Below are 10,968 nucleotides of genomic sequence, written 5' to 3' on the forward strand. Positions count from 1 at the left end.
AGCAGTTTTAGCGGGAGGAAAATACTTATATAAAATTTTTTCGGCCAACGCCTTCCAGGTAGTGATCGTCTGTTGTGGAAGAGATTGCAACCATCTCTTTGCTCTGTCCCTCAAGGAAAATGGAAACAATCTCAGCCGAATGGCATCATCGGTTGTTCCATTTATTTTGAATGTGTCACAAATCTCTAAAAAGTTGGAGATATGTGCATTGGGATCCTCGCTGGGCAATCCTCCAAACTGCATGCTTTGTTGGATCATTTGGATAACATTAGCCTTTATCTCAAAATTGTTGGCCGCTACAGCAGGTCTGACTATACTAGTTTTCGTCCCATCCAAAGATGGTCGAGCAAACTCGTACATCGTCCTCTGATCCTCATCGGCGTGGGGGTCATGGTTTTCCATCGTGTCTAGTCTATCCACAGGTACCTCAACCTCAATCTCCTCCTCTTCTAATTGCAACCTCTTCCTTAAGAGTCTGAGGGATCGTTCTGGATTAGATAGAGGCTCTATAAGATTCAAGTTTGAGCTCATGGTCATAAACTACCTGAAACCGAAAGTCCACACAACCACCGATCAACAAAAATAATATAATAATAAATAATAATAAAATTAAAGAATAAATGAATAAAACAAATAATGACTAAATTAACACAAAAACAATTCACTCTAGTTCAATTCTGACTCCCAAGAACGGCGCCAAAAACTTGATGGGCTCTTTATGCAACCTACACCTAAGGCAGTGAACCTACCGATGCAGCCTAGCACTAGTGAGGATCAAGGTCGTATCCCTGGAGATCGGGTGAACCTAGAGTTACTACTGCTTGCTATGTTATCTAGTCTGAAATAGGGTGTGAAAGTTCTAACATACCAGCTAATGGTTATGAGTGCAATTAAGTAAATGAAGGACAACAATGGACAATTAAAAGACAATTGTAAAGAGAGAAATAAATCCAAAAGGGAGCCTAAGTGATGGAATTCTAAAGATGAATTTTATGGATTGCCGATCTTGCTTACCCGTGCCTAAATCCTGAATTGAATCCTGGTTCCTCTCTCGAGCTTACCGGATTCCTAAACCTGCACTAACCTAATGGAATCTCTTCCTATCAGATTACTACAAATTATCATTAATTATGATTTAAGACTATTAAGAGTTGTTAGTTCTTAATCCGGAGAGTAAATCAACCTCATCTCTAAGTGTTAACTACTAGTCCTTACTATTCAAAACCCAGTTGTAACAAGCATTTCTCAATGTCAAGAAACAACCTAATAAACAATTAATCCAACGTCTCAAATTAACTGCATCAGACTTTTATTACTGAATAGCAAGAAGATTGCAAGAATGACAATTATAAAAAACTAAAATTAAGCATAATCCATCAACAAAGGTGAACCCTAATGGATTCAAAAGATCTAGCTGCTCATGTTCATAGTCAAAGCAATTAAAGAACAAAATAAGGAAAAACAAATTAAACGTATGTACACCCTCTTTTACGGGGTTGTTTTCTAATATTGACAAATATACCGCTCTTACGGGGTTGTTTTCTCATATTGACAAATATACTACTTTCTTAGGCTTGTTTCCTCCTATTGAAAGATATACCCCTCTAACGGGGTTATTTTCTGATATTGACAAATATACCCCTCTTACGGGATTGTTTTCTCAAATTGATAAATATACCCCTCTAACGAGGTTGTTTTCTAATATTGATAAATATATCCCTCTTACGGGGTTGTTTTCTCATATTAAAAAATATACCATTTTTTTGGTGTTGTTATCTCATGTTGAAAGATATACCCCTCTTACGGGGTTGTTTTCTAATATTGACAAATATACCCCTATTACGAGGCTATTTTCTCCTATTAAACAATATTTCACTTTGCTGGGTTTGTTTTCTCATGTTGAAAGATATATCCCTCTTACGTGGTTGTTTTCTAATATTGACAAATATAGCACTCTAATATTGACAAATATACCCCTCTTACGGGGTTGTTTTCTCATATTGACAAAATTAACATTTTTTTAGGGTTGTTTTCTCATGTTGAAAGATATACCCCTATTACGGGTTTGCTCTCTAATATAGACTAATATACCCCTCTTACGGGGTTGTTTTCTTATATTGACATATACCACTTTTTTGGGGTTGTTTTCTCATATTGACACATACCCCTCTTACGAGGTTGTTTTCTAAAATTGACAAATATATCCCTCTTACGGGGTTGTTTTCTCATATTAACAAATATACCACATTTTTTGTGTTGTTTTCTCTTGTTGAAAGATATACCCCTCTTACGGGGTTATTTTCTAATATTGACAAATATATCCCTCTTACGGGATTGTTTTCTAATATTGAGAAATATATCCCTCTTACGGGGTCGTTTTCTCATATTAACAAATATACCATTTTTTTGGTGTTGTTTTCTCATGTTAAAAGATACACCCCTCTTACGGGGTTGTTTTCTAATACTGACAAATATACCCCTCTTACGGGGTTGTTTTCTCATATTAACAAATATACTACTTTTTTGGTGTTGTTTTCTCATGTTAAAAGTTATACCCCTCTCACGAGGTTGTTTTCTAATATTGACAAATATACTCCTTTTACGGGTTGTTTTCTCATATTGACAAATATAGCACTTTTTTAGGGTTGTTTTCTCATATTGACACATACCCCTCTGACAAGGTTGTTTTCTAATATTGACAAATATATCCCTCTTAAGGGGTTGTTTTCTCATATTGACAAATAAACTACTTTTTCGGGTTGTTTTATCATGTTGAAAGATATACGCCCCTTACGGGGTTGTTTTCTAATATTGATAAATATACCCCTCTTACGGGGTTATTTTCTCATAATAAAAAATATACCACTTTTCTAGGGTTATTTTCTCATGTAGAAAGATATAGCCCTCTTACGTGGTTGTTTTCTAATATTGACAAATATACCCCTCTTATGGGGTTGTTTTCTAATATTGACAAATATGTTACAGGGCTGTTTTCTAATATTGACAAATATACTCCTCTTACGGGATTGTTTTCTCGTATTAAAAAGTATACCACTTTTTTGGTGTTGTTTTCTCATTTTGAAAGATATACCTATTTTACGGGGTTGTTTTCTAAGATTGACAAATATACCCCTCCTGCGGGGTTGTTTTCTCATATTGACAAATATACCACTTTTTTTGGGTTGTTTTCTCATGTTGAAAGATATATCCCTCTTACGGGGTTGTTTTCTAATATTGATAAATATACCCTTCTTACGGGGTTGTTTTCTCATATTGACAAATGTACCACTTTTTTAGGGTTGTTTTCTCATGTTGAAAGATATACCCCTCTTGCAGGGTTGTTTACTAATATTGACAAATATATCCCTGTTATAAGGTTGTTTTCTAATATTAAACAATATTCCACTTTTCTGTTTTTTTCTTATGTTGAAAGATATATCCCACTTACGGGGTTGTTTTCTAATATTGACAAATATACCCCTCTTACGGGGTTGTTTTCTCATATTGACAAAAATATCATTTTTTTAATATACACATTTTATGGGATTATTTACTTCTATTGACAAATATACTACCTTTATGGGGTCGTTTTCTCATATTAAATTATTAGCATTATTATGGGGTTGTTTTCTTAAATTTATAAATATACACGTTTTCCGGTGTTATTTTCTTATATAGACAAATACTCCTTTTACGGGTCTTCATATTATAAAATTAACCTATTTAAGGGGTTGTTTTCTTATACTCACAAATATACCAAAATTTCAGGATTATTTTCTCCGATTGATAAATATCCTCGTATTACGGGGTTGTTTTATCATATTAAAAAATTTACCCCTTCTACGAGGCTGTTTTCTTAAACCTGCAATTACACTACTTTTACAGGGTTGTTTTCTCAGATTCATAAATATACACGTGTTACAGGTTTATTTTCTTATCCTGATAAATATACCACTTTTATGGGATCGTTTTCTCATATTAAATTATTAGCACTATTATGGGGTTGTTTTGTCAAATTCATAAATATACACGTTTTACAGAATTATTTTCTTATATCGACAAATATACCCCTTTTACGGGGTTATTTTCTCATATTATAAAATTAACACATTTAAGGGATTATTTTCTCATACTCACAAATATACTAAAATTACGGGGTTATTTTCTCCAATTGATAAATATTTCCATATTACGGGGTTGTTTTCTAATATTTCTAAATATACCCCTCTTACAGGGTTGTTTTCTCATATTAAATAATTTACGCCTTCTACGAGGTTGTTTTCTCAGACTCGCAATTACACAATATTTACGGAGTTATTTTCTCAGATTCATAAATATATACGATTTATGGGGTTATTTTCTTATATTGAAAAATATACACCTTTTACGGGGTTGTTTTCTCATATTATTAAATTAATTATTTTCTCATACTCACAAATATACCAAAATTACGGGGTTATTTTCTCCGATTGATCAATATCCCCATGTTACGGGGTTGTTTTCTAATATTTATAAATATACCTCTCTTGTGGGGTTACTTGATTTCCCACAAGGTAGGTATCTGAAATAATATGCTTATTAGCCTTAAGTATTCAGTTGCATGCAGTTTTTATAATGCGAAAGCTCTCATTCTATAAGAACAAGAAACTAGAAGCTAAATATGAAAAGATAAATAAATAAATCTGAATAAACTAAAGTCAAATCAAAAACTAGAAAGTACTTTTACAAATTTTTTTGTTTTATAATTAGACCTTAACAAAGAAAAAGGTGTGGCTTTGACCACATTCTTATAAGTAGATAGGCTTCACATTCTTATAAGAAGTGTGGTTCCAACCTCTTTATTTATGTTTCAGCTGTTTGAATTTTTCAAAATTTTAAACATGTAAAATAGAAATGTTGTCCCACTCCAATTAAGACTTAACTTTTATTTGTTTAAATAATAATTAAAATGGGATAAAAAAACAATAAACCTTTTTATAATAAATAAGCACCGGCGGGGGCACGGCCATGAGGAAACCCGAATTGTTGAGATCCGAATGTTCAGCACGGCCTGGACTCCGGCCGTGCTAACCCGCTGAAACAAATATATAAGGAAAACTAATTTTTTTAGGGTTAGCTAAGCAAGGAGTGAGAGAGAGCCTGGTGGCTGGTTCGGTTTTTGCATAGTGCTGAGTGCGGGAGAGAATTGCAGAGAGGAAGAACCCCGGAATCGCAAGGTTCCGAGTGCAAAATAATAGTGGAGCAATTAAAGAGGCAATTTGGGAGATTAATCATAGTGCAGATCCAGATTTGGAGCTGTTCATCCAATTCGAGAGAAAAGGGTGTACATGTTTCATTTTCATTATTCTTCCATTGTAATTGATTGCCTAGATTGTTTTAAACATGAACATGTTTAGCTAGATTAATTAAATCCATTAGGATTTCTTTACTATGTTAGCTTAATATTATATTGTTGGATTGTTTGAGTTAGTTTTGTATTTTCTTGCGTTCAGTATTAATAAGATAATGCATTATTCATGAGACATTGTGAATTGTGGTGTTTAGATTGCTCTATGTGATTGAGAAGTCCATTTGGCAATTGGAATTTTGAATAGCAAGAACTGGCTAATAATCACTTAGAGATAAGGATAATTAACTAGCCGGATTAAGAATTAACAAAGCTTAATAGAGGCGGATTAAGGCTTAATGCTAATTTGAGAATCAATTGTTAGGAAGAGATTCCAACTTTAGGGTATTAGGTTTAGGAATTCGATTATCTCCAGAGAGAAACCGAATTCAGTTAAGAATTCATCCACAGGTAGCATAATTAGACTCATCAATCCTTTATCTTTTGTTTGATTGCCAACTAGTTTAGGTTCCCTTTGGGTTTGCTTTCTTATCTTGGTTATTTCATTTACCCATTCATTCCTGCATCTCCCTTAGAACTTAGCTTATAACTATTAGTTAGTTTAGAAATTATTCATCATTCATTTTAGGTTAATATAACAAAGAACAAAGAAGTAACTCTAGGCTTTCAATTTCCCGTGGAATACGACCTTTATACTCGCCATGAGTGCTAGACTGCATCGATAGGTTCACTGCCTTATATTGTAGCTGCATAAGTAGCCCATCAAGTTATTGGCGCCGTTGCCGGGGAATGTTTGAAAACTAGAGTGAAATTTGCTATTTGTTAATTTAGCCATTTTTTTATTTCTGTTTTGTTTGTACATATTTATTTAGTTAATTTTATGATTCAGGTAATGGATGATAAGGAGGTTCAATGCTAAACTCTTTGTATGACACGTTGGAAAATGGGATTAGGAACCAAGAGAGTGCTAAAAATTAGGATACCCATGCATCTTTAGAGCCTCGAGTGGAATCGTTTTGCAGGGGTACCGATCAGCTTTCCACTCCTATCATTTCATCTCAAGTTTTTTGTGAATTTTGTTGTAGTTTACATTTGAGTAATGATTGTCCATTGTGCAATGATTTTACTCATTGTTCTTATAACTATGAACAGGTGAATTATACAGGAAGTTGGACAAATGACTCGTATGGAAGCACCTACAATCAAGGGTGGAGCACTCATTCACCCTTTGGATGGAGCTTAGATGGACAAGAACCATCAGGATCTCAGCAACCACATCAGCAGCCTAATCTTGCACCTTCAACTCAAGATGAAGAGTTAGTGTCAGAGGAGCTGATGATGAGGTTTTTTACAAGTCTTGAGGATAGATTCCAACAAACAGATAGGGTACTTGAAGGTCAACAAGCCTCAATTGAGAACATAGAGCATCAAGTAGGCTTAATCTTCAAGTTACTAGCTGAAGAGCAATTGGGAACTCCATCAAACGCTACTGAATTCGAGGAACATTTGAGCGCCATCACTTTGCTTTCAGGTGAGAATTTTTCTGGTTTATCTATTATGTTTGACGATGATGCTTATATGCAGGACGACTCCTTGAACATGGAGATAGAACCAGAAAAGGAAGAGGCAAACATGATTCCTTTGAAAGACTACCAACAGGAACGTACAGTTGATGATGCTAAGTTGCAGTTAGAGGAATTTTTGATGGATTTTCCACAAGTCCCTTCGATGATGGAAGATGAGCACGAGTTATCCAATGAAAAAGTCTTGGAGAAGCTCGAGTTTCTTTTAGCAAGTGAACCAAGCCAAGGACTGGAGAAAACCATCGACATTCCTGAAGAAATTGCCCAACTGTCGATCCTTCCAATTGGTGACACTCCAGCTTTCAAATTGGAAGAGCCCCTAGAGCATCATGACTACGTGCAAATATATGAGGAGCGAGTTTTGCCCATCATACTGGCAGCTTACTTGACTGTCGGGAATAGGAATTTGACGATTAGTCTTCTAAGCGGATACTTGAAGCTATTTGCTTAGAAGAAGGATGGATGGTCATCAATCCCCACCGTTTACTTTTCACCATGAGTCCAGCTAAGAAGACTCATCGCATAAAAAAGAAGCGCTTTTGGGAGGCACCCAATTTTTATCTTTAATTTCTAATATTTTAACCTTTTGTTTTGAAACATTTTATTAGTTTTAGTTTTCATATTTTATTTAATTTTTGTTTCAGTTTCGATTTTATTATTTTCAGATTCTACCAAGAAGGCACTGAATTTCCACTACATCAACCTCGATGGATGATCAGGGCAGTCCCCTAGATATTTTTATTTTTCTGTAATTATTTACCTTATTTTTCATACATGTCATGCACTTGGATTGTATTGCCTTTGTTCTCTTAGTTGAGCATCCCATGCGGGGTATCCATAATATTTTAGATTGAGGACAATGTGTTCTTCAAGTGTGGGGTGGTTGTGGGTAAACCTTATAATCCTACTCTCTCATATGGTTTCTAGACATATCTAAAATTGCTATCGCTAGGTATTGTGTATTTTTAGGGGATGTTAGGACACTATCTTTATGCACTTAAGTATGCTATTTTTGAGCTGATTGATGACTTGATCTATAGAATTATAGTCACTTTTCTTTGTTGGTTCATTGTCCTTGGAAAACAGTTGATGGTGTTTTACACATCAGCCCTGCCGGGTTAAACCGGTGTTATTCAATTATTTTTCGAATTGTCGAATTTTAACTTAGAACGTTGATAATGTCATATGCATGTGTTTCTTAAGTAATGATTCAATTAATGATGTTGCAAACCAGTTGCACCTAATACCACACCTCAAAGTGAGAATTTGAGCCTGTTGAGCATTCATTATACTTATGCTCTTTATATTTCTTGTTTGAGTGTGCATTGTACTTAACTTTGCTTCTAGAACTTGCTTTGTAATGCTTATTGAAGTTACATGAATATTGTGAATACTATGAGATGATTTGGGCGATTTAGAATTCACCACATTTGACCAAAAGCCTACCCCCTTATGTTTCCATTAGTTAGCCAGTTTTGAGCCTTAACCTTTTCTTCATAATCTACATCTATACCCTTCAATTATACCATTCTACATTTATCTTTCCTTTACCCTTATGCTGGAATTTCTTTTTGTAATTTGCTCACCTCTATGTGGGATTAAAATTCCAGTTGCTATGTTGGTAAATTCACTAAATCTTTTTTATATTTTAAATGCTCCCTCCGATCCAAACTGTATTTTTATTCTTTATGTATGCAGCAGTTCTTATAAGCTGCTAGTTTATTATTAAAAAAATGATGAAAAAAAAAAAGAAAAAAAAAACAAAAGAGAAGAAGAAAATAAATAAAATTCTTTATTTATTTATCTCTTTATCGGATTTAGAGCATTTGCGAGTGTTATTCTACGAAGTAGGGATCTTAGTGAATAATTCTTTTTGTATTTTAGGCATTTAATCCTTTGAGCATATATTGTTGTTTATCGCACGAATTCCAGCATTTTCACACTTCTGTCCAAATCTCCGTACCTTTACCTTAGCCCCATTACAACCTTGGTAAAGACCCTTTGATTTTGGTATCTACTTATCCACAGTAGCGAAGATATGATTTATGAGCAAGCTTATGGTGAGCGGGTCTTGTGCATTTGCTTTGAAGGATTTGTTATTCACCTAATATACACTTTGAGCGACTTGAGTGATCCCTGTGAGGCATTGATTCATGATGTTTGTATTAAGTTGTTATTTAAATTATTCATACATTAATATTTATTCATACATTAATATTACTTCCATTCTCTGTTCATGATTTGCAATTTGATTTATGATTGAGTATCCTTTGAGATGTATTGAATACTATTTGTTGTGGACTAGGGGCATAAACTGTAAGGAATTGTTGACTGCAGTTTTGTGAGGAGAGTTGTTAATTGCTTGAGGACAAGCAATAGCTTAAGTGTGGGGTGATTTGATATGCATAGTTTTACACATATTTGCTTGCATATTATTGTGTATTTTCTTAGCAATTATTGTGTTTTTATTCCAAAATCACCCGTGTTTTGTATTCTTTTGCATTTTAGGAAAATTTATAGAACCATCATCAGTATTTGAGCAATTATAGATCAAATACATGCGAAAATAGACGGAAATTCATCAAGATCAGACAAGAGCTCGCAGTGTATACATTGAGCACGGCCTAGGTCAAGGTCGTGCTGATCACCACGGCCTGGACTCTAGCCGTGACTAATCATTGGCTTTTGATCCTTGAAATTGGCACTTTGGGCACAGTTTCCATAGCCAGCACGGCCCATGGTGGCTCAACACCGGCGGGGGACGGCCATGAGGAAACCCGAATTGGTGAGATCCGAATGTTCAGCACGGCCTGAACTCCGGCCGTGCTAAAACAAATATATAAGGAAAACTAATTTTTTTTAAGGTTAGCTAAGCAAGGAGTGAGAGAGAGCCATGGCGGCTGGTTTGGTTTTTGCATAATGCTGAGTGCGGGAGAGAATTGCAGAGAGGAAGAACCCCAGAATCGCAAGATTCCGAGTGCAAAACAATAGTGGAGCAATTTAAGAGGCAATTTGGGAGATTAATCGTAGTGCAGATCCAAATTTGGAGCTGTTCATCCAATTCAAGAGAAAATGGTATACATGTTTCATTTCATTATTCTTCCATTGTAATTAATTTCCTAGATTGTTTTAAACATGAACATGTTTAGCTAGATTGATTAAATCCATTGGGATTTCTTTACTATCTTAGCTTAATATTATATTGTTGGATTATTTGAGTTATTTTTGTATTCTTCTTGCGTTCAGTATTAATAAGATAATGCATTATTCATGAAACGTTGTGAATTGTGATATTTAGATTGCTCTATGTGATTGAGAAGTCCATTTGGCAATTGAAATTTTAAATAGTAAGAACTGGTTAATAATCACTTAGAAATAAAAATAATTAACTAACCGAATTAAAAATTAACAAAGCTTAATAGAGGTGAATTAAGGCTTAATGCTAATTTAAGAATAAATCGTTGGAAAAATATTCTAACTTTAAGTTATTAGGTTTAGGAATTCAGTTATCGAGAGAGAAACCGAATTCAGTTAAGAATTCATCCACGGGTAGCATAATTAGACTTATCAATCCTTTATCTTTTGTTTGATTGCCAACTAGTTTAGGTTTTCTTTGAATTTGCTTTCTTGCCTTGGTTATTTCATTTATCTATTCATTTCTGCATCTCCCTTAGAACTTAGCTTGTAGCTATTAATTAGTTTAGAAATTATTTATCATTCATTTTAGGTTAATATAACAAAGAACAAAAAAGTAACTTTGAGCTTTCACTTTCCTAAGGAATATAACCTTAATACTCGCCATGAGTGCTAGACTGCATCGATAGGTTTACTGCTTTAGATTGTAGCTGCATAAATAGTCCATCATAAATAAACTAATACAAAATGAGCTCTAACTACTCGCGAGCTCAATAAATTTGAAAACGAGCCAAACTCTCAACCTTTTACTAATCAAATAAAGTTGAGCTCGAACTTGTTAAAGTTAGGCTTTGCTCGGTTCGATTAGAACTCTAACTATACTCATTCAATTAAAAAAAAAAA

This window comes from Ricinus communis, chromosome 9, assembly GCF_019578655.1.
Source record: "Ricinus communis isolate WT05 ecotype wild-type chromosome 9, ASM1957865v1, whole genome shotgun sequence".
NCBI lineage: Eukaryota > Viridiplantae > Streptophyta > Magnoliopsida > Malpighiales > Euphorbiaceae > Ricinus > Ricinus communis.